The sequence below is a fragment of the Marmota marmota genome, unplaced genomic scaffold (assembly GCF_001458135.2).
Source record: "Marmota marmota marmota unplaced genomic scaffold, marMar, whole genome shotgun sequence".
Lineage (NCBI taxonomy): Eukaryota > Metazoa > Chordata > Mammalia > Rodentia > Sciuridae > Marmota > Marmota marmota.
In genome coordinates, this window is record NW_026000082.1 from 9,663,041 (window position 1) to 9,689,666 (window position 26,626).

General features: G+C 35.0%; 1 protein-coding gene across 1 annotated transcript in view; it reads right to left on the reverse strand.

The window, feature by feature from the left end:
• Prkaa2 (protein kinase AMP-activated catalytic subunit alpha 2) overlaps positions 1-26,276 on the reverse strand; it is a 62,621-nt gene extending 36,345 nt beyond the window's left edge. Inside the window, exon 1 of the mRNA XM_048815314.1 lies at positions 26,258-26,276. The gene's annotated coding sequence lies outside the window, so the exon portion shown is untranslated. The remainder of the gene's footprint in view (positions 1-26,257) is intronic.
• Positions 26,277-26,626: the final 350 nt, after the last annotated feature.

Consider the following 26,626-nt stretch of genomic DNA (forward strand, 5'->3'; position numbering starts at 1 on the left):
CACATATCAAAGGAGATGTATTATCTATACATTCCAAGACACCCCACCCATCCAATATGGTACTACCTGCCAGGGAACTTCTAAATATGGAAAAGTATTAATAAAAGAAATACTAACCATCAGCATCAGAACTACAATATTCTTAAAGTCTAGTCATTATGGAAGAAACTGTATGGCTTCCAGGAAAACAAAATTAGAAAAGAGGAGCTGCAGATGGCCAATAAGCATGTGAAAAGGAACTCAATATTGTTAATGATCAGGAAATGTGAAATAAAAGCACAATGAAATTCAATACCACAGAATACCCTACAATAAACACAGACACCACTAAGTACTGGTGAGAACACAGAGTACCCGGAACTTTTACATGTGTACTCTATGACACACTGATTCTAATCCTAAGTATATAACCAACAGTGATGTATAAATAAAACATTCTTAGATGCCTGGAGATTGTTATAAGAAATTCTCAATGCTGCTGGTCCACAGGCTTAAGGTTTAGGTAGCAAAGATATAAGAAATAGAAAACAAAAGTACAGTAAACTGTAGAAAAGAACTAGCCAAAGTGGGTATCCAAAGCAGAATGAAAGCACCAGAAAATCCTGTGGTCTAGAAGGTAAAGCCTTGGAGAAAAGCAGTTATGATATCAATAGGAAATAGTATGCAGTTCTGAATCCCTACTACATACCAGGAACTTTGTGTGTATGTGTATGCACACATATATGCATACAACTACATTCATATACACATATATAAATATACAATTTGTATGTATATATATATATACATTATTAAGTACTTTATAATTTTCTAAAATTTAGACCCTCCAAAAGTTCTTATAGGAGAGCAGTGAGGCTCACAGAATTGAAGAAACTTACCAAATATTCATATAGCAAATAAATATTAGAACTGTGATTCAAAGCAATATCTTGTTAGTCCCTAAGCAATTCTCAGGAGAAAAATTAAGATTGCTATTTTCCTAAGAGTCCTATTGCCCCTGGTAAGCCAACTTAAAACAACACTTGAGCTAAAAACAAAAATACAATAGAATCCATTTCTTAAAGGTATGCGGTATATTCCCAAACATAACCTGATGGGTGTTTAAATCAAGTTATATGTCAGAAAAAAAGAATTCTTAAGTTTAACTTCTAAAAAAGTTTTCACATTAATAAGGCATGTTCTAAATTATTTTGAACAAATGACTATGTATGTAAGATACACTTGCTGAAAATCATATTACTAGCTGAGAGAAAATACCTGAAAGAACAAAAAATTATTTATCAAGGATATGGTCACTGTTGAAAAGCAATTGTATACTTAAAAATATAGAATACCATCCTAAATAATAAGCCTTTTAAACATCATTAGAATACTATATTGTTACAACATTGTGAAGCTCATAAGTCTAGCTCTATAAGACAAATGAAAAAACATGTAGCTGCTATGTTATATTAGTGGTGGGTACCTGTGATAGTACCATAAATGGACTCATAAATATTAAATTGCAAACAATATTAATGGAAATATAGTACTCTGGAAAACCATAACAGGTGATGCATAAATGTAGTCCCAGTAGCATGATAGTTAACAAATCTTTTAAAAATGAAATATTTCTGACTACAATAGGAAAAAACTAGAAATCAAAAGAAATTTTGAAATTATATAAATAGAGTCTGAACAACACACTTGTGAATAAACAATAGGTTCTAAAAGATAATCAAAAGGGAAATTTTAAAAATGTCTCAAAACAAATGAAAATGGAAACAACATCCCAAAACTTATAGGCACAACAAAAGCAGTTTTAAAGGGGATTCTATAGCAATAAGAAAAAAATATTTCTTATTTGCCTCTCAATTCATTAGGGTTGTTGGTCTACATAAAAAAAATGTATTAAGATTTCAAAGAAACAATCTAACAATACATCTCAAGAACCTAGAAGAACAAAACAAATCCAATAGTAGAAGGAAAGAAATAACAAATTTTAGAGCAAGAAAAGAGAAATACAAAAGATAAATGAAACTAAGTTGTTTTTTAAATTTTTTATTCTAATATGCTATAAATGACAGCAGAATACATTATAATTCATAGCACACATATAAAGCACAATTTTTCATATCTCTGGTTGTATACAAAGTATATTCATACCATTCATGTCTCCATACATGTACTTAGGGTAATGATGTCCATCTCATTCCACCCTCATTTCTACCCCCATGGCCCTCCCTTAAGTTCCCACTTCTTCCCTATCTAGAGTTCGTCTAGTTCTCCCATGCTCCCCCTTCCAACCCCATTATGAATCAGCCTCCTTATATCAGAGAAAACATTCAGCATTTGGTTTTTTGGGATTGGCTAATTTCACTTAGCATTATATTCTCAAACTCCATCCATTTACCTGCAAATGCCATGACTTTATTCTCTTTTATGTTCCATTGTATATATATATATACCAAAGTTTCCCTATTCGTTCATCTACTGAATGGCATCTAGTTTGGTTCTACAGTTTAGCTATTGTGAATTGTGCTGCTATAAACACTGACGTGGCTGTGCCCCTGTAGTATGCTGTTTTTAAGTCCTCTGAGTATAGACCAAGGAGAGGGATACCTGGGTCAAATGGTGGTTCCATTCCCAGTTTTCCAAGGAATCTCCATACTACTTTCCATATTGGCTACACCATTTTGCAGTCCCACCAGCAATGTATGAGTATGCCTTTTCCCCCACATCCTCACCAACACTTACTGTTGTTTGTTTGTTTTTTAAAGATGTTGATGAACCTTTATTTTGTTCATTTATTTATATGCAGTGATGGGAATCGAACCCAGTGCAAGCGATCTACCACTGAGCCATAACCCCAGCCCATGTTGTTTGATTCTTAATAGCTGCCATTCTGACTGGAGTGAGATGAAATCTTACAGTAGTTTTGATTTGCTTTTCTCTAATTGCTAGAGATGTTGAACAATTTTTCATATATTTTTGATTGATTATATCATCTTCTGAGAAGCGTCTGTTCAGTTCCTTGCCCCACTGATTGGATTATTTGTTTTTTGTTCGTTTGTTGGTTGGTTGGTGTTAGCTCTTTGAGTACTTTATATACCCTAGAGATTAGTGCTCTATCTGATGTGAAAGTGATAAAAAATTTGCTCCCAAGATGTAGGCTCTCTACTCACCTCACTGATTGTTTCTTCTTCTGAGAAGAAGCTTTTTAGTTTGAATACATCCTATTTATTAATTCTTTATATTAATTCTTACACTATAGGAGTCTTATTAAGAAAGAGGGATCTAATCTGATATGATGGAGATTTGGGCCTACTTTTTCTTCCATTAAATGCAGGGTCTCTGGTTTTATTTCCAAACTTTTGAGTTGGGTTTTGCGCATGGTGAGAGATAGGGGTTTAATTTTATTTTTCCCAGCATCATTTGTTGAAGAGTCTATCTTTTCTCCAATGAACGTTTTTGGTGCCTTTGTCTAATATAACTGTAATTATGTGGGTTAGTCTCTGTGTCCTCTATTCTGTACCATTGGTCTACCAGTCTGTTTTGGTGTCAATACCATGCTGTTTTTGTTACTATTACTCTCTAGTATAGTTTAAGGTCTGGTACAGTGATGCCACCTGCTTCACTCTTCCTGCTAAGGACTGCTTTAGCTATTCTGGGTCTCTTATTTTTCCAGATGATTTTCATGACTCCTTTTTCTATTTATATGAGGAATGTCCCTGGGATTTTTATTGGAATTGCATTAAATCTGTAGAGTGCTTTTGGTAGTATAGTCATTCTGACAATAATAATTCTGCCTATCCAAGAACAAGGAAGATCCTTCTATCTTCTAAGGTCTTCATTAATTTCTTTCTTTAGCATTCTGTAGTTTTCGTTATAGAGGTCTTTCACCTCTTTGTTAGGTTGATTCTCAAGTTTTTTTTTTTTTTTTTTTGAGGCTATTGTAAATGAGGTAGTTTTCCTCATTTCCCTTACTGGGGATTTGTCACTGATATACAGAAATGTCTTGATTTATGGGTGTTGATTTTGTATCCTGCTACTTTGCTGAATTCATTTACTATCATTTGCTGACGATATGATTCTATACCTAAAAACTTCTAAAAAGTTTTCTGGTGGAACTTTTAGGGTCTTTTAGGTACAGAATCATATTGTCAGCAAATAGTGCTAATTTGAGATCTTCTTTTCCTATCTGTATCCCTTTAATTTCTTTTGTCTGTCTAAGTGCTCTGGCCAGTGTTTCAAGAACTATATTAAAGAGAAGTGGTAAAAGTGGGCATTACTGTCTTGTTCCAGTTTTTAAAGGGAATGCCTTCAATTTTTCTCCATTTAGAATGATGTTGGCCTGGGGCTTAGCATAGATAGCTTTTAGAATGTTGAGATGTTCCTGTTATCCCTAGTTTTTCTAATGTTTTGAACATGAAAGGGTGCTTTATTTTGTTGATGCTTTTTCTGTATCTATTGAGATGATAATATGGTTCTTATTATCTTTAAGTCTATTGATGTGATGAATTACATTTATTGATTTCAATGTTAAACCAACCTTGCATCCCTGGAATGAAACTCACTTGATCGTGGTGCACTATCTTTTTGATGTGTTTTGTATTCAATTTGCCAAAATTTTATTGAGAATTTTTACATCTATGTTCATTAATGATATTGGTCTGAAGTTTTCTTTCTTTGATGTGTCTACCTGGTTTTGGAATCAGGGTGATATTTATCTCATAGAATGAGTTTGGAAGAATTCTCTCTTTTTCTATTTCCTAAAATAAATTGAAAAGTATGAGTATTAGTTCTTCTTTAAAGGTCTTGTAGAACTCGGCTGTGTATCCATCTAGTCCTGGGCTTTTCTTGGTTTGTAGGCTTCTGATGGCATCTTCTATTTCATTGCTTGAAATTGATCTGTTTAAATTGTGTATATCATCCTGATTGAATTTGAACAAATCATATATGACTCTAGAAATCTGTCAATGCCTTAAATGTTTCCTATTTTATTGGAGTACAAGTTTTCAAAATAATTTCTAATTATCTTCTGTATTTCTATAGTGTCTGTTATGATATTTCATCACGTATGTTAATAATTTGATTTTTCTCTCTTCTCTTCATTTGTATGACTAAGGATTTGTCAATTTTATTTATTTTTTCTAAGAACCAACTTTTTGTTTTGTCAATTTTTTGTTTGTTTCAATTTCATTGATTTCAGTTCTGATTTTAATTATTTCCTGTCTTCTACTGCTTCATGTGTTGATTTGTACTTCTTTTTCTAGGGCTTTGAGATGTAACATTAAGTCAAATATTTGTTCACCTTTTCTTCTTTTAAGTAATGAATTGCATGCAATAAACTTTCCTCTTAGTACTGCTTTCATAGTGTCCCAGAGATTTCAATAATTATATCTGTGTTCTCATTCACCTCTAAGAATTTTTAAATCTTCTCCTTGATGTCTTTTGCAACCCACTGTTCATTCAGTAGTATATTATTTAGTCTCCAGGTGTTGGAATAGCTTTTTTTATTTTATCATTGATTTCTAATTTCATTCCATTATGATCTGATAGAATGCAGGGTAGTATCTCTATTATATTTGCTTAGAGTTGCTTTGTGGTATATGATGTATTTTAGAGAAGAATCCATGTGCTGCTGAGAAAACAGTGTATTGATTCCTTGAAAGATGAAATATTCTATAAATGTCAGTTAAGTCTAAGATATTGACTATATTATTGAGTTCTATAGTTTCTTTGTTTAAATTTTGTTTGGAAGATCTATCCAGTGGTGAAAGAGGTGTGTTAAAGTCACCCAGAACTACTGTATTGTTATCTATTTAACTCTTGAACTTGAGAAGAGTCTGTCTGATGAAAGTAGATACTCCATTGTTGGGGCATACAAATTTATTATTGTTATGTCTTGTTGATGAATGGGTCCTTTAAGCAGTATGCAATATCCTTCTTTATCCTTTTTGATTAACTTTGACATGAAGTCTACTTTATTTGATACAAGGATGGAAACCCCTGCTTGCTTCCACAGTCCATGTGAATGGTATGATTTTTCCCAACCTTCACCGTCAGTCTGTGGATGTCTTTTCCTATGAAATGAGTCTCTTGGAGGCAGGATGTTGTTGCGTCTTTTTTTAAATCCAATCTGCCAGTCTTTATCTTTTGATTGGTGAATTTAGGCCATTAACATTCAGGGTTATTATTGAGACATGATTTGTATTCACAGCCATTTTTGTTTACTTTTGGTATTTAACTTGTCTTGGTTTCTCCTTTGATTAGCTTTTCCTTTAGTGTAATACCTTCCTTTGCTGATTTTCATTGTTGTTTTTCAATTCCTCTTCATAGAATATTTTGCCAAGGATATTCTGTACTGTAGGCTTTTGAGTTGTAAATTCTTTTAATTTTTATTCTTCATTGGAAGGTTTTTATTTCATCGTCAAATCTAAAGCTTAGTTTTGCTGGATATAATATTTTTGACTGGCATCCATTTTCTTTCAGAGCTTGATATATGTTGTTCCAGGATCTTCTAGCTTTCAGAGGTTTGGTTGAAAATTCCGGCGTTACCCTAATTCATCCCCCCACCCTTTATGTAATCTGATTCTTTTCTATCGTGGCTTTTAATATTCTCTCCTTATTCTGTATGTTAGGCATTTTCATTATAATGTGCCTTGGTGTGAATCTCTTGTGACTTTGTACATTTGGTGTTCTGTAAGCCTCTTGAATTTGGGCTTCCAATTCATTCTTCATGTTCAGAAAATTTTCTGATATTATTTCACTGAATAGATTGCTCATTTCTTTGGTTTGGAACTCTATGCCTTCCTCTATCCCAGTAACTCTTAAATTTGGTCTTTTTATGCTATCCCATATTTCCTGAATGTTCATGGTTTCTTACAATTTTCACTATGTGGTCTTACATTCAAGATTATATTTTGTCTTCATTTTCTGAGGTCCTGTCTTCCAAGTGGTCTAATCTGTTGGTGACACTTTCAATTGAACTTTTAATTTGGTTTATTGTTTCTTTTATTTCAAGGATTTCTGTTTGGTTTTTTTAAGAACCTCTATCTCCCTATTGAAATTATCTTTTGCTTCCTGTATTTGTTTATGTAGCTCTTTGTCAAAATGATCTTTTGCTGCCTGTATTTGCTCTCTTACATTATCCTTTAATTCACAGAACATTTTAATTATGTTCATCCTGAACTCTTTCTCTGTCATTTCTTCTGCTGTGATGGTCATGGATTCTAATAATGTGTAATCTTTATTTGTTTGAGGCACTTTCTTCCCTTGTCTTTTCATACTGCTTGAGTGTCTACCCTTCTAGCACTGTGGATCCAAGGCATTACCGTTTTTACCCTATAGGCTTATAGTGTCCCTGTAAGGTTCCAATACCTCTCCTTTGAGGTGAAAGACAATGTTAACAGATCCAAGGATATACAATATACACCCTAAAAACAAATGTTCACTATTAAGACTTTTACAGTTTGGTCACAATGTACAGAAATGGTGAATTCAATTATTATCTACAACACACTCAATAGGTTTGTAAAAGGGTTTACAGTCTCTGATGGTGGACAAAGAACCAGGGGTGAGCATAGGATGATATGCTGAGGAGGTAGGAGGTAAGGACATAGAGTTATTATATCTTAGGAAGTGTGAAAGAGGAAGATTAGTAGCAGAAGAGAGAGGAAGTAATTTTGGGTAGACAAGTGGGAAGACTACTAGTAGAGTACATAAAACAAACACACATATATATTAAGAAAAATACAAAAGGTTAAAATAGTAGAAATTGGTGGAAAAAAAAGAAAAATGAGAAAATAACAAACAAACAAAAAAGAATATACAACACAATTGTTATATACTATTCAGACGTCCCAGTACTCAAAATCCTAATTCTTGCAAAGTACTTAGTTTTACATATTTTGGGGATGTGGGGGCGGGAGAATAGAGAGGGAGAGAAAAAAAATCGTGAATGAAGAAACAGGGATTGTTTTGGTTGGAGATCAGTCTTTCCTGCTTCCCTTCTCATCCAATAGGTGGGGTCATCTGTTGACAGCTGGTGTATCCACCCTCAGGATGGTGAAGGTAACCAGGGGTCACTGTGCCAGGCTAGCAGGTGCTGGGGAGAGGGGGTAGTTGGAAACCAGGTACCTGGCCAGCCAGAGTTCCAAACTGGGAGTTGTCCCCACTGAAGTTGGTGATGATGTGACCCAAGATGGAGATGCCTGCTTTCAGCAGTGGGCTGTCTGGTCGGGTGGGGAGAACTGAGTGATGGCGTTAGACAATGATATGAGTTCAGAGACGAGCTCTGTGGCATGCAGTCTGTGACTGTGGTTGACTTCAGAGCCCATGTGAAGTCCTTGGGTGCAGGCAAGCTACTGCGAGTAGGGGACTCTCTCTGCTACTGCAGAGTCCAAAATGGCAGCGACTGGAAGAGCCCCACGTTGGTAGGTGGGGATCCACATGGGAGTGGCGGCAGGAGTTCCTTTGTGTGGGAAGCTGCTGGGAGCTGCTGTCCTGCATGGGAGCAGAGTCTGTGATTTCTGCTCAGGTGGGTGGCCGAAAGTTCTGCGCAGGTGCTGATGCTGCTGGTTCTGCTTGGGTACCTGGTAGTCCTGCGTGGGCAAGTAGTTGAGAGACATACTCTGGCACTGAGGCCTGGAGCCCTGGACAGCATGGTGACTGTGATTCCTGTGCAGGAGCAGGAATTATCACTTGCAGAGAAGCAGTGTTCTCACTACTTGAGTCCGGGGTCATGGAGTGACACAAAATGCTGGCTCCCTCTGGCCTGCCATCTTGGATCCTATCCAAAGTTGGTTTTTTGAAAAGATAAACAAAACTGACTACCTTTGGTAGACTAACCAAATAAAGAGAAAGACTCAAGAAAATCAGAGATTCAGAGGGGACATTACAACCAATGTCACAGAAATACAAAGGATAATTATGGACAATTATTAACAACCATATACTAACCAACTGAAAACCTAGAAGGGATAAATTTCTAGATCCATGTGAATTCCCCAAACTGAATGATGAAGACAAAAAAAAAAAAAAAAACCTTGAATAGACCAACGAGTAATGAGACAATCAGTAGTAAAATGTCTCCCAACAAAGAAAAGCCCAAAACTGGACAGGTTCTCTAATGAATTTCAGCAAACCTTTAAAAAGAAACACCAATTTTTCTCAAACTATTCCAAAGAACCAAAAGGGAGGAAGTCCTTCCAAACTCAAGGAGGCCAGTATCACCCTGATATTAAAAACAGACCAGAAGGGCTGGGGATGTGGCTCAAGTGGTAACATGCTCGCCTGGCATGCGTGTGGCACTGGGTTCGATCCTCAGCACCACATAAAAAATAAAAATAAAATAAAGATGTTGTGTCCACTGAAAACTGAAAAATAAATATTAAAAAATTTTCTCTCTCTTTCTCTCTTCTCTCCCTCTCTTAAAAAAAAAAAGACCAGAACACAACAACAAAATAGACCAACAACACTAATAAACACAGATGCAAAAACCCCCAATAAAATACTAATAAACCAAATCAAAGAGCACATCAAAAAGATCATTTACCATGATCACAATGGATTTATCCCAAGATATAGTTTGACATATAACAATCAAGAAATCTATGGTATATCAACAGAATAAAGGATAAAAATCATGATCATCTCATAGAGGCATAAAAAAACATTTGATAAAATCCAACATACTTCACGATAAAAATCCTGAACAAATCAGGCATTGAAGGTTTGTATCTCAACAGAATAATGGCTACAGCCAACATCATATTAATGGGGAAATGGAAGAGTTTCCTCTAAGATTTGGTAAAGAAAAGTTATCCATTCTCACCATTCTTATCCAATATAGTATTAGACGTTTTAGTCACATCAATTAGGCAAGAGAAAGAAAGGGCATACAGATCGGAAGGGAGGAAATCAAATCATCCCTATTCACAGATGACATGATTCCATATAGAAAGAAACCTAGACTCCAACTAAAGACTATTAGAATTGATAAAACAGTTTCAGTAAAATTGCATGTTACTAAATCAATATGCAAATGTCGACAGCATTTTTTATTCTAATAATGAACTTGCTGAGAAAGAAATCATGAAAGCAATCACATTCATAATAGCTACCAAAACCAAACAACCCTAGGAATAACTTCACCTAGAAAAGCAAAAGCCCTCTATAACGAAAATTAGAAAACACTGATGAAAGAAATTGACAGACACACACACACACACACACACACACACACACACAATGGAAAGAACTCCCATGTTTATAGTTAAAATCCCACACTTTCCAACATGATTTGCTGATTCAATGCAATCCCCATCAAAATATCAATGACAGTCTAAACAGACCTAGAAAACACAACCCTAAAATTTGTATGGCAGCATAAACATCCCAAACAGCCAAAGCAAATTTGAACTAAAAAAATAACCAAAGCTGGAGGAATCACAATACCTGATTTAAAGTCATAGAACACAGCGATTTTAACCAAAACAGCATGGGGCTGGAATTTAAAGGGGGGGGGGGGGCGGGAACGGGAGAGATGGGACAGAGAGAGAGAAAGACATAAACCAATGAAAACACAGAACAGAGATTGCAGCAATAAACCCAATCACCTACAACCAACTGATTCTCAAAAAAGACACCAAAAACATACAATGGAGAGAGGCCCCTTCAACAAATGGCTCTGGGAAACCTGGATATTCATAAGCAGAAAATAAAATTTAATCTCTCTCACCAGCTACAAAGGTCAACTCAAAATGGATTAAAAACCTAAATATAAGACCTGAATCTAGCCGGGCACAGTGGCATACACCTGTAATCTCAGTGGCTCAGGAAGCTGAGGCAGGAAGATGGCAAGTTCAAAGCCAGCCTCAGCAATGGGGAGGCACTAAGCAATTCAGGGAGACCCTGTCTCTACATAAAATGCAAAATAAGGCTGGGGATATGGCTTAGTGGTTCAGTGCCTGAATTCAATCCCTGGTATCCCCTGCCAAAACAAGACCTGAATCTATGAAATGAATAGAACACAAAGTGCACACAATTGAAAAACACGAACTAAAAGTCAATGCTGACTTTTATAATATTCCTTTGGCAGTGCTGGGAAATTCCCAGGGTCTGGAGCACGCTAGACAAATGCTCTACTACTGAGTTACATTCCCAGCCTTTTTATTTTGAGAGAGGGCCTCCCTAAATTGATCAGGCTGACTAACCTTGAACCTGCAGTCATCCTACCTTAGACTTAACAACAGCTGGGATTATGGGTTTGTGCCATCAAGGATACTGTTCTCACTGAAAGCAAAGCCAGCACCAAGACACAGCTGTTATCAACAGACCTTAATGATGTAGTTCTCACCTTTCATTAATTCACCTCATTTCTATACTTCCCCCTCAACTCCACTTAAAAAGAAAAATCACAAAAAAAATTAAAGCTCTAATTGGTTTTTTTCTAGAATGATTTCAAAGTTTTGTCACATGGTTAACAGGCAGGACAATTCTATACCGGCTCTGGTAGACAAGGCCCCTTCTCTAATCTCCATTTTTTAGAAAACTACATTTCCAAGTTTGATTACATGGAACCTAGCTCCAGTAACTCCAGTCTGCTTCCGTCAGTCCAAACAATAGCCTCCTATAATCTGGTTACCAAGCCCAAGCCCTCTTTTATTTCCTGAGTCTGATTTATTTCCTGGAAACGCCGATGAATGAAAATATTAATAAAAGTTATATGCTTCTCCACGAAGAGAGGGAGAGAGAGGGAGGGAATAAAGAAAAGGAGAGGGACTTCCTGACAAGAAACTCTTTAAAACAATGGTATAAGCAATGACTTTTTGAGTATGACCCCAAAACTGCAGGAAACAAAATCAAAAAGAGACAAATGAAATTATTCAAACTAAGAACTTTTGCATGGAAAAGGAAGCAATCAACAGAGTAAAATGAAAACCTACAAAAATGGGAGAAAATAGTTGCTAACTATTAGTCAGATAAAAGATTAATATCCAAAATATATACTCAAAAAACCTAACAAAAATAAGTAATCCAATTAAAAATAGGCAAATCATGTGAAGAGATGTTTCGCAAAAGAAGAAACACAAATGGCCAACAAATACATAAAAAATGTTCAATATCATTAACCTCAGGGAAATGTAAACCAAAACTACCACAAGACATCTCAGCCATTTAGAATGGATATTGGCCAAAAAAAAGCAGGGCTGTGCAGAAAAAGAACTCTTATGGTGTTGCTGAACATCTACAGCCACTATGGAGAACAGTATGGAAGTTCTTCAAAACAAAATAAAATAAGCCTATCATATGAACCAGCTGTTCTACACCAGGGTATATATCCAAAGGAAATGAAACCAGCATACCAAAAATACATCTGCACACCCATGTTTACTAAGGCACTACTGACAATAATTAAGATATGGAATCAACCTAGGTGTCCGTCAATGAAAGAAAAAAGAAAATGTGGTGTTTATACACAAAAGAATATTATTCACCCATAAATATGCAGACACAAATTGGTGTGAATATACAGAGATATGAAAAATTGCGCTCTATATGGGTAATAAGAATTGTAATGCATTCCACTGTAATATATAAGTAAAAGAAAAGAATATTATTCACCTATAAAGAATTAAATTCTGTCATTTGTAGCAAAATGAATGGAACTGGACAACATTATGTTAAAAGACATAAGCCAGACACAGAAAGACAAATAACCACATGTTCTTATTTGAGGAAGATTTAAAAAAAAAAATGCAATCTGAATGTAAGAGTGAGCATGAGAACACAGGTAAAGTGGAGCAGCAGGTGAATTAAAAGAGATTAGCTTTGATCGGTACATGCTGTATGTACAGTTTTTCACTTTTGGCAGAAATGTGGGGTGCAACCATTATATAAAGCTTTTTTAAAAAACTTTTCAAAAAAAATTTAAAAAAATAAAAAACTTTTCACTCACTGGAAACTTTCCACATCTGTTTCCACATAATCACTTTCAGTTTGAAGCCTGCAAAAATAATTTTTATATTACTCAAAATCAAAAAGAAATGCTTTGAACATTAATATATCACTGTCAGATAACTGTACAGTTTAGCTATGACAGGAAGATGCAAGTCTTACCATATCACATAACTTATTCATGGCAACTTCACCTGCCGGCCCACTCCCCTTACACCTGTGGCTCTTTATGGGGTTGAATGCCCCCAATACTGCAGCGCTCTAAACAAACACACAGTTTTCAGAAATAAATAGACAATGCCTGCACACTGAGAATTCTAGGCCCAGAGTGTGCACAAGAAGAGAAATTCACATCCATATGTCTCTGGTGAATACACTGCAGCTCGATTTACCTTTTAAGTGGTGTGATGAACAGAAGAATACCATACAATGATTATGTGATGAAAGGTTACAAACCATTTTTGGACTGAAAAAACAGGGTGCAATGATTATATGGTGAAACAGTACATGAAATATCACACGGAACCCCATTGACATGTGCAATTAATACATGTTAATAAAAAGTAGTGCTAGTAATGACAAAAATCTGAAATGTGAGTAGAAAAAACTACTTCTATGATACTATTTACAAACATAATTTCAAACATTGTTTTTCTAAAATAATGAAATATAAATAGAAGACATCTACAAGATTATTTAAAAGTAGCCTTATTCAGAATAAACTAAATGTAAAAACTATCCAAACGTTCATTAGTGATAAAAAGGGCAAATAATGCTACAGTCTAATGTAATGCCATATAGCAATGAGAATGAATAAATTACAACAATATGCAACAACAGGGTTAAATCTCCCAAACATAATCTTAGGTAAAAGAAGCAGGACACAAATAAATATGATTCTATTTCTATAAAGTTCAAAACCAGCTGAAATTGTCCATGGATAGTGGTTTCCTTGGTGGGAGTGGAGGACAGAAACAGAACTGATAAGAGACATAAGGAGGTTTCTGAAATACTGGTCATTTTCTGTGTTATTATAAGTTTTCTGGGTATGTTCAGTTTGTGAATATTTTTTACTAAGGATTTACATAAGATCACTTAGAATGCATGTACTTTCTTGTATATGGAGTACAATAAGAGTTAACAATGAACATTTGGAGGGCACTATATCAACTCCTAAGCTATGTCAAGCGGAGGAATACCATATGTATCAGTAAGCTGGGCCTTGTCGGAAGTCAGTAACCTTCACTCATTCGAATTAAGGGCTTTAACTCTGGGAGTCAGGAGTGATCTGATACACATAAGTTCAGACTCCTACCATCACCAGCCTCCTGCCAAAACAATACAAGGCTCCTTTCTTCTTTGCCCAGAGTGAAACAAAACAGTCTCATTGTTTTTCTCCAAAAAGCAGACTTTCCTTGAAATCCTTTAAAATTCTCAAAAAGAGTCCTAACAAGGAAATTAAAGACTTTTCTCTAAATAAATACAACATTAAACACTTTGTATACATATCTTATTTAATTCCCAGAACTCTATAAGGTAAATATCATTATGTCCAGTTTACAGAGAAGGATACTAGGAATTGGAGAACAATCAGTGTCAAGATGGTGTGTCTGTCTCCAAAGCCCAAGCCCAACATTCATACTATTTTACCTCTCAATTTCCAGTTTCTCTTGATTACAACATATCAAAAGTGCTCACTTGCATGCCTATTCTCTTATCCTTAGAATTAGATCTGATACGAGAAATGAGGCCACAGGAAGGGACTAAGTAGTGACAGACTAAGGAGGGAGGGAAGATGGCCGAGAATACCCAAATAAGGAGAACTATGTGTTCCGCTAAAGAGCAATGTTTGGGTAGAACTGTAGCCTTTGTGATGGATCAGATACACTATAAAGTTATTCATCAAGAGTTGCTTAAAGCCAGATAAAATGGCACATGCCTGTAATCCCAAGGATTCAGAAGACTGAGACAGGAGGATTGCAAGTTCAAAGCCAGCCTTAGCAACTTAGGTAGGCCCTCAGTGAGATCTTAGCAAGACTTTGTCTCAAAGTAAAACATAAAAAGTGCTAGAGATGTGACTCAGTGGTTAAGTGCCCCTAGGTTTAATCCCCAGTACAAAAAAAAAAAAAAAAAAAAAACCTGCTAAAAATCAAGAAAATAAAACATGAATTAAAAAGTTTTGGTAACCCCTAAATCCCATAGTATCATACAATACACGCATTCAAGGTTTATTAAAAGAATGAGCTTATATATCCCTGAAGACCTTTCTATCACAGTTTTTTTTTAACATGTTTGTGCATTCATTCAAACTAACATGTTAGTCTGTTCATTCTTCCAGCAAATATTTTGAGTGTCTGATATATACAAAGAATTGCCTCAAATGCAAAAAATAAGTAGAATTTCCATTCTGATGTAGAATATAAATAATAATTATATAATGGTGATAAATGAAGAAAATAAAGCAGAGAGATTGACAGGGTAGAGGCAGGAAGATGGGACTATTTTAAATAGATCAGGAAAGGTCTGAGGATGTGATTTTTTTTTTTTTAGTAACTTGTTCTATACCTAACTTCTTCAACCATGATAGGTTGTATTTAACTTCAGATTGCACCTTTAAAATATTTTTTAAACTTAAATCAATCTAGGATTCTATAGGAAAACCAACTTAATTTTTACTTTATCATTTAAGATGAAAAACTGAGAAAGAAAAACAGTTTACCAGTATAGAAGAGATTATTTTAAACTACTGGAGAATAGGTTAGTATTCAAGTGAAGTAAAAGATCTGAAAAAAAAAAAATGTTCTTAGATGTCCTCACTCCAGATGAACAGAAGACTTTGAGAAACACAGTTCACAAAGCTTCGTAAAGTTTTAAGAAGCGTGCCCTCCTTTCCCATGTCTTTCCAACTCCTGACCTTCCTTGTCTATTTCTGTGTGCCTCATTCCACATCTTGTTCTTGTTCTGTTTCTTTTCCTGTCTTCAAACAGGATACTCCTTTCTATCCCCAATAATTATTTCTAACTGAATCATGGAGTCTTATTAAATATATTTAACAAATATAAAGTTTCAAAAAAATTCTTTCTAAAGTGGAATTCTTTCCAAAATAAAACAAAGAATATCAACTATTTTTGGTTTTTGTTCAATTATCTTTAGGGCCTTTAGGTTTGATTTTAATGGTTACCCCCAGAGATTACAACATGCATCCTTGACTTACTACAGTCAAGGATATAAATTTGCATTTTTATGTATCACAGAGAAAAAAAAGACAAAAAGCTGATTATTTCCACCAGTCTAGGATTAAGCTAATTCTAAGTACAATTTTAATCTTTAGAGTATTATAACCAAAAACCCAAGTGATTACCAAGTACTGTCCCAGATAAACTATTGACTTTAACTATTCTCTCCCAGAACTCAAAAATCTGCTTAGTTCCTTTGTCTTTTAGCCACTACTGTCTACTCAGCCTCTTTTACAACTAATTACCCTTTCAAATAAACAAACAATTCAAACAGAAAAGTCAAGTGAAGCAAAATGTCAAACTCATTCCAATGTACTTTTCCTTTCACTGGAATAATGACACCACTGCCTTCAAACAGATTTGGCTGCCTTCAAATGGATTTTATTTTCTCTAACTTTTCTACTTGTTCTTGACTAGAAAAGTCGATTTCATACCAGTTAGAAATCAAAGCCAGGAAAGAAATCAATGACACTAGGAAAAATGTACATGGAATAACAGAATATTAAAGGTTAAAAGGGCTTTACAGATCATCTATGCCAAGCTTCTGTGCACTCTAGAAATTCTGAAGTAAAAATCTTTTTAGACAGCCACCTAATATCTGAGCAAATGTATCAATAAAAGAAATCTCACTGAGGTGTGGTATTAGCTGAACCACATCTAGACAAATCTCCTTCATAGACAGAATATCATAATTCTAGGCTATAATTTGCTGCTTGACACATTCATCCAACAGTCATAGTTGTCCCCTTTGAAGCACCATTGATTATGACGACTCCTTTTTCCCAACGATGCTTTAGCCCCTTAAAAACACCTATCACTTCTAAAATGTTTTCTCATAATGAGAAACATTTCCTTTACCCTACTTCACATGGCATACTTTTGGGGTCATCCTTATTATAAAAGTCATTCTCTGAATTACTTTCCTAATGTCAATGCCAAGAACTAAACTTGATATTCAAAATTTGATTTATTTCAAAGTATAACACAACTATACTACCTCTACAATCCTAACTAATATTGTCTCTCCACATCTATATTACATATGATAATAAATTTTACATGTAAGCATTCACAGTATATAATCCTATGGTTGTTGCCACCTAAACTCCGACATCTCAGAAACTAATATCGACTGTTCCATTCTTTCATGCACTTGTGATTTGGTTTGGTTTTTAATCTGAATGCCAGATTTAACACTTGTCCCTATTTAATTTCACTTTCTTGGTTTTCACCTGGTAATCCCAGTCATATTTTTTTAAATATTTATTTTTTAGTTCTAGTTGGACACAATACCTCTATTTTATTTATTTATTTTTATGTGGTGCTGAGGATCGGACCCAGGGCCTCACACATGCTAGGCGAGCGCTCTACTGCTGAGGCACAACCCCAGCCCAGTCATATAATTTTAAATTCTGACTTTGATTTGTCTATTAATTATTCCATCATGCTTTCTACCATCCCAGGTAGGAATTCTTACTATAATTACTAGCTCTAAGTCCACGTCAAAATCATTTATATATGTATTTAAATACAGTCAGTGGCAGACAGTTCCCTCTACAATGACACATCACATCTCTGGAAACAGTTGTTCATCAGCAGTCAACCATCCAGACCACATTCCTTTACCACATCTACTGTAAGACACAAGTCCAATTTTTTGCTGAAATAAATTTACAGTATGCACTGTATCTATTATATTACCTAATTATGAATTCATAGAGCACTGAATTAGGTTATTAGGGGACCTGGTATAAATGTGAGAAAAGGCAGACTAACATCAAATTTTACTTAAGATGTCAAATGTGACACAAGAATCATTTAGGCAACTTTTTTGACAAATATTTCCCACTTTATTGTAAATTTGTAAATAAAGTGCTGTAGTAGGCATTGCCACATTCTTTTTTTAAATTAATTTTTTATTTATATATGACAGCTGAATGCATTACAATTCTTATTACACATATAGAGCACAATTTTTCATACCTCTGGTTGTATACAAAGTATATTCACAGCAATTTGTGTCTTCATATATGTACTTTGATTAATAATGTCCATCACATTCCACCATCATATCTAACCACATTCTTAACATTAGTAAAAACATTTGTGCTTAAAATCCAACAAACAGGGCTGGGGTTGTGGCTCAGTGATAGAGCACTCGCCCAGCACATGTGAGGCCCTGGATTCAATCCTCAGCAGCACATAAAAATAAATAAATAAATAAAATACAGGTATTGTGTTCAACTACAACTAAAAAATAAATATAAAAGAAAAATCCAACAAACACAGCTAATGTTTAAAACATACTGGTTGAATTATTCTACTAAGGCTGGAAGAACTAAAATCAGTTTTGGAATGTCATAGAGTATCAAATAAAACATTTTAAAATTAAATTAAAACATTAAATACTTATGCTATTGGCCAAGGAAAATAAATTTAAAATAAATTTATAAAATTTTAATTACATTATTTTTAGGTATGACAACCGAATTCACTGCCTTATAACAAATTTATAATTTGGAACCTCAAAGATGTTGAATGAGAATATTGTTCACCATGTTTTTAATAGTATGTAAACTCATAAAGAAAAAGAATTCTGACAAAACAAAATACTTCCATAAATTAGTACATTAACATTCAGAATACGAGATATACCAAGGTTTGCTGAATTTTCTTTAATCAGATAAAAAGCTGTTTTTAAAAATCCAAGGATAGATTTAAAGTTATTAATTCTTTAAAAACAAAGGTATCATTCAAAGAAAATATAGTGAAAATTTATCAGAGGCAAACACTGTTAAACGTAAGACACCACTTAAGAAAGAATACTGTTCCCCTGAAGGGATGAAGAAGGTTTCTATTATTAGCAGAGATTAAAAACTGCCTGAAATTCTTTCCTTAACAACACCACACTAAAAATAAAATGGTTCACTACATTTCAAAATAAACACATTGCTTTGCATGTACATTTCAGTCACTAAAAGAATAGATAAAAATACAAACCTTATTCCAAAAATTTCTTTTTTATCTGTATCTAATAAATATGCTAGTAGATTTGTTTTCATTTTTATAACACATTTAACATTTGTGGGGTCTTAGGTGACCCACTTACTAATTTTCTACTAAAGGATCTGAGATTAAATCTTCCCACTAGGTCAAATTAAATTATATGCTTGGCTTCAAAATTTAATTTCTCTACAAAGTGTTTTCCCTATTCAAGGATACCACAGGAATCTTAGAAGGGTAAATGAGGAAGTATTATCATTACAAAGCAGTACCAAATGCATTCAGAAAAACTGGCATGAACTACAAGATAAGTGAACACTTTGGCATGCTGCTATAAAAAGAAAAAAAAAAAAAACCAACCAAGTGAGACAGAGTGGTGCTGTGAAGGGAGCAAGTCCAAGAATTGAAGTAATCACCTCAACACAGGAACAAACTATAAACCCTTTCAATGCATATACCTACATTAAGGGAAAATTTGGATGAAAGGCATTTTTAGATCAGAGGATATTCTCCATGCTTTCAAAAAAAAAAAAAAAAGTTACCTTATTTATTCTGATTTTAGTTCAAGTGCCTTTAAAATGATGTACACATGGAAACTGCCATGGGCTACTCATAGTTCCTGCCTCCCTTCCCAGCTTCTGCCTCCTTCCTCCAACAGTTTGTGATCACTGCCACTGGATTTGGAATATATGCATATTATGTTTACATATGTTATGTATTTAAATTAATTATGTGTTTGCACACCTGCCTTAGGAGTGATGTGTAGAAGAGGTGAATAGTGAGCAGGGTCTGCAGAATTAAGAGGTTCTGAACATATTCATTCACAAAAAAAGTGAGGGGGGGTGGATGACTTCGGAAAACTAAACAGATAGTAAATTCTTCTTCCATCTCATCAAATAAATTTCTGGTCTCAGAACTAAATCACAGATTATTCTCACAGTTCAGTTAATTATGGATTTAAGTAAATAATGGGCCCAAAGTACTTTTGAAACCCTTTTCACGTACATTCATTTTCTCATGTACTTCTCACAGCTATGTTAACAGAACATGTGGTATTAAATATCCTTTCCCATAGATCAAGTTTGGTTAGCTCATCTAACCAAACTCTACAGCTGGCTCATGACACTGCTACTGTTCCACAACTGGTTTTCCAAATCAAAAGCTCTCTGTGCTATAGAGACCATACACAGCATCACCTTGCCTTTTGTGGACCTACCCTGAATCTATATACATTGTTTCTTCTGAAAAATACCTTTGAAAGTCAATCAACTGATTACATAAAATGAACAAAATTCATTCAGAAATTTAAGACAAAATTACTTAAGTCAAAATCATATAAAACAGAAAAAAACCTAAATAACATCATTCAACTAATTGTTTGAGAGATCTAACTGAACTTATTATTCAGGTACTACATACATGGTACAGTTGGCTCTTGTCATCCCTGGATCCAACCAACCATGATACCAAAATATTTAGGAAAAATAAATATTACAGTTGTACTAAAAATGTACACACTTTTTTTCTTATCGTTATTCCCTAAACAATATAACAAGTACTTACACAGCATTTGCATGGTATTAGGTATACCAATAATCTAGAGGTGATTAAAACATACAAGAAGATGTGCATAGGTTACATACGAATACTGTGCCATTTCATGTAAGGGAACCAATCTCTCACAGATCCCATGACTTAGTCAAAAAGGACACTGTTGGGCTGAAGTTGTAGCTCAGTGGTAGAGCGTTCATCTAGCACGTGCAAGGCCCTGGGTTCAATACTGAGCACCACATAAAAATAAATAAATAAATAAAATAAAGATTTTTTTTTTAAAAGGACACTCTTTTAATATAAACATTAATAACTGAATATGGTACAAATAAGTAATCATTAAGAACTTTCTTAAGTCCAGGCAACCAAAAAATAGGGGCAGATTATCACAACTGTCCAATGTTGGTATCAGAATCGATGATATTTCTAAACACCCTGAATTTGATACTAGCTCTGCTTACTAGCACAGTGAACTTGGGTAAGTTACTCAAAGTATCTGATTCTTAATTTCTTCATGTTAAATGGAAATAATACTGAATTCAGAGGATTACTCCAGGAAATAATATAAAATCGTGCATTTAAAGCTGTGATTATATAGTAAAAACTTAACCTGTAACTTTTACCACTGAAGTGTTACAAATGTGTTTCCCCTCCCTTCCATTCTACATTACAACTGCATCTCAGCTCTGGTCTTCAGTAATTCAAATTTCCATTAACTCAAGATGAACAACTAAATACATCCATTTTTTAATACTCAATCTTAAAAAAAAAATTACAATGATGAAGCTTAAGGGTTCTCACACATTGTGTGTTTTAATTTTTCCTTTAGAAGAGGAAGACCACAAGGGCCAGAGAGATCAAACTATTCAGGGACTTTCACACTAACATGGGAGTCAAAAACAACTCTCAGGAAAAAACCTAACTACCAAAGACATAACTCTTAATTACACTAACTAACCAGATAAATTTTCCAAAATTCAATTTATCATTCAGGACTGGATATTTTCGTAAAAGGTAATGCTGCTTGTGAAGAACAAATAAATAAAAAGTTCATATTTCCCATTTGTTAATCCTTCCTGTTATCTCAAAAATAACTGGATAACTTCTAAATACCTACTAAAAGTCAAATCTGTGGCTCATTCATGTAACTATATGAAAAACAAAATCTAATTTCCTCCAGAAGACTTTTCTCTTCTGGCTGTAAAGAGACCAACATGGTTTCAACGTATCTTCTGATGACCAATTCTGATGAAGAATAATCATAAACCACACCTATCAGTTCTTACCTTGCAAAAATGCAAGCTTCTTTTAAAATAACTGACATTATAAATGTAATTTTTTTCTTTAACTAGTCTTTCTATAACACAAACAACAGATCTATTGTTCTAGAATTTCTATCACCTTTAGTTAAACTGGGTTATGTGTTAATCAGTTTTTCATTGCTATGAAAGTTAAATACCTGGTAAGAACAACTTAGAGGAAGAAAAGTTTTTTATGGGTTTATGGTTTCAGAGGTTCAGTCCATGGTCAGCTGACTCCATTGTTCTAGGCCCAAGGTGAGGCAGAGCATCATGGAGGAAGGTCATGGTGAAAGAAAGCTACGCAACCCATGGTGGCCAGGAAGCAGAGAGAGAGAGGAAGGGGCCTCAGGGAAGATGCACCCTACCAGGGCACACCATCAGTGGTCCAACACCTGTCACGCTCCACCTGCTTCCACCTGCTTACAGTTACCAGCCAGCTAGTCCATTCAAACTAAAATGGACCAACTAGTTTACAGTTCGCATAATCTAATCATTTCACCTCTGAATATTACTGCACTACCAGGAGTTTTTGGAGGACACCTCACATCCAGACCATAACAGATGAGAACCGACCAAACAAGTCTAACCATAAGACTTCTAAAGAGCAATTCTATGGTACCCAGATAAAATGAAAACATAAATTTAGGGGGAAAGTTTTAAATAAGAAGCATTATTTTCAATCTATATAATATTTTCATTATATGAAACCTATCAATACAATAGCCCAATGAAGAAAAAAATCAACTTAAACATTTTAAATAAGGCTTTACCAATCTATCAAGCATACATTTCTTTAAAATAAGCTGAATTTAGTGCTAATAAGTAAGAACTATGCCATTTCCAATCTTTGATTATTATGCCTAACTTTGGTCCATAAATTGGTACACTCAACTGAAGTTAAATTTTCAATTAGCATATCAGTTAAGACAGCACATAAAATGCTCCACTCTCCTCTATTTCCATGTTTTTAAAGCCACATAAAATTAAATCATCTACTGTTAAGGTTTTTAGTAGAAATTGATTTAACAAAATCTAAATCTATAACAATTAAAAATACATGTGCTTTCAACAAAAGGTGCTGGAACAACTGAATATACACATGGAAAAAAGTTGGCATTTAACTTCATCTCACGTCAGACGGAAGAATTAACTTCAAAAGGTTCTTAAAAACTAAAACAATAAAATATTTACGACAAAACATAACTAACCATAAATCTTTGAGATCTTGAGCTAAGCAAAGATGTCTTAACTATGACACTAAAAGCATGTTCATAAAGAAATTAATAAATTGGACCTCATGAAAATTCATAACTTTTATACTTCAAAAGATGCCATTAAAAATGAAAAAACCTTTAAACAAAAGACTGGGAGGAATTATGTACAAAACATGTCCAATAAAAATTTGTATCTAGAATTTTTTTAATTATTTCAGTTCAACTTATAAGATGACAAACAGCCTGTCTTACTTCATTTTTGGTTGCTATAACAGAATACCTGAGACTGAATAACTTATAATGAAAAGTTTATTTTGGCTACTGGCTGGGAAATCTAAAGTATGGTGTCAGCATCTGCCAGTTTCTGGTGAGGATCTCATACTGCTTCATCTCAAAGCAGAAAATCAGAAGGGCAAACAAGCGAATGGCAAAGAGACAAAAACACAAGGGCAGCCCCACTCTATAATAACTAACCCATGCTCAAGAGAAAGGCATTAGTTAATTCCTCTTAATGATCTAATCATCTAGATTACCTCTCAATTCAGTTACACTGGGAATCAGATTTTAACATGAGTTTCAGAGGAGGCAAATAATATTCAACCATAGCACAACCCAATCATAAAAAAATGAGCAAAGATACACAGACATTTCACCAAAGAAGATATTATAAATGAGTACATGAAAATGTGTTCAACAACATCAGTCACTGGGAAACTGTAAAATTAAAGCCTCAATGACATACCATTTCTTACTCACTAGGACCATTTCACACCCAAAGATATGAAGAAAAGAGAACTCTAATACATTGTTGGTGGGACTATAAAATGGTATAACCATTCTGGAAAAGTTTGGCAGGGTCTCAAAATATTAAAGATAAAACTAAGATATAACCCACCAATTCTACTTCTAGGTATAAGAAAAAGTGTCCACATACAGGCTTCCATGTTAATATTCATGGTATCATTATTTGTAATAGCCCACAACTTAACACAATATCCATTGTCAACTGGTGCATATATGGACAAGATATGGCATATCCATTAAACAGAATACTATTCAACAATAAAAAGGAAAAAACTAATGATATGTCACCCAAGAACTGATAAAGAAGCTACAAATGAGACTCCATATTGAATAACCCCAATTATAAGAATCCAGAAAAAGCAATTTACACAGACAGAAAACAGAGTAAGTTTCCTGTGGCTAAAAGTAGGAATGAGATTAACTGTAAGTATATATAAGGGATCTTACTGTGCTGTTCTATAATGTTCTACAACTGATCTATAATGATGGTTGCAGCATCTGGTAAAATTACCCAAAAATGTTGAACTCTGTACTTAGAATGGGTGAATTTTATTTAAATATATATATACACAATCAATAAGGCTGTTTAAAAAAATGCATGTGTTTTTGTTTCACCTGCCCTTGAATTAAATTAATAACTTTAGGTTGCAGCAATTTCTACAATTTAAAATTCAAAAAACTACAACATTGATTACAGTCAGAAGCCACAATATCTTTTTAAAGAAAATCTAACACAATGTTAGGAAAACAACTTCCAACTCAACAGGGGCTCTCCAGGAAAAACATTTCTCATAAATTCAAGTTCCCTCAAGATCACATTTTAAGAAGCCAGTACCTGGAAGCAGCTCAATGATGTCCTTTACAATGGCTGACTGTTCTGATGGGTATTCTACTCTGCATGCAGATTAGATTACAGTAGTAGTAGAATTTTAAAAGACAAACAAAAGAGTTTTAACACCATTTGAAAGGATGTGCGATTAAGTTATGTAACTTCATGAGTATACATGTCCAAATGACTGTTTTAGCTTTAGTAATTCTATGTCATAACACAACCATCCTCGGCAATGATATTAAATGACAAGTAACATAACAGGCACTAATCCAATCTCTAACCCAATCCCTGGCTCTTCCTAGATTCATTCTAAATATATGCTAATTATCCATTCTGCTTATAAGATCTTTCAAAAGTAATCCAGGACTTCACAGCCTTCCAAAACTTCAAAGAATTTTAAAAACTTTTTAGGTCTTTACACAAAAACCACGTAGTCTGTGAGGCCTTGCCTGACCACCTTATTGAAAACTGCCAACCTCACAAAACTCCCCATCCTCCCTTCCCTGATTCACTTTTCTCAATAGTGTGAAACATAAAATTTACATAATATTCTAATATGTATTATTTACATATTCTAAATATGTATTACTTGTCTTACTCTACCTTACATGAAAGTACCCTCCATGTAAGATCTGATTTTGTTCCTTGCAGTATTCCCATTGCCTGGACTGGTGTTTATCATGCTGTAAATGCTCAATAATTGGGGTTTTTTTGTTGTTTATTTTTTTGTTTTTGATCAAATGAGTGGATATCACACATGTGGAAGACAACAGGCACCGATCCTTGCCACTGGAATGAACAAGAGTCTTCAAGTGAGGTTAAAATGTGAATTTTATAAGAACTCAGAATAGAATCTGTAGCCAGCCTACCCAGCACTTATTCAGCAAAAAAATAAAAAGCCAATGCTTCACTTTATTATTCTGGATTTACAACAGAGTATTTTTAATAAGCAAGCTCTAGTTTTGGAGAGAGGGCAGGTTAATTAAATCCCATGTGACTTATTAACAAATAACAGAGGAAAGTTTAATACTTAACTAGTAAGAAGTGCTGTATAACATTTCAAAAGCAAGTGTGTTTTTCTACACCCAAAATAGGATCCCAGCTCCAAGAAAACAGACCTCAGCAGCATACGCCTTAGCAGTTCTGCCTTCCTCAGCCCCAAATCCTCCACCACGAAGGAACGTGTTTCTCTCCTCGACCTCCCACCAGCCTCCCAGAACCGTTTTACACACACCAATCCACCCTCTGACCTCCAGGTCCCAACTAACCCCGGCCCAAGCCGGCTGCATTTCAGCATTTCACACATCCAGCAGAAAGCCCACTACTACCTCCTGGTCCCTGGCTCGGCCCCCCAAAATGGTCAGCTCCACCAACCGAGCGTGCTGGCACACGAAAGAATCCGGAGAAGGCAGGGACCTCCCTGCAAGGCCAGAATTGGAGGACATCTTAACCTCATCCTGGATCTGCCAACTGCTCTTGACCTTGGGCGTGTCACTGAACCTCCAGGGGTCCCAGTTCTCTCGCCTTTAAGATGAGGCTAACATCTGGACCAAGCCGCTGGAAGGTAAGACAGGACCTCACATAACGCCACCAGAGCCGCCGGCGCGCAACGGCGACTCGCCCATCCTTCGGTAGCGTGCATTATTCCCAACCCTTCCCTCGGGCCGCGCGCCCGAGGCACCGCGCCGACCCGGTCCCCAGTCTCCGAGTTCTGCAGAGGAGGACGCGGAGGCGCCGAAAGGC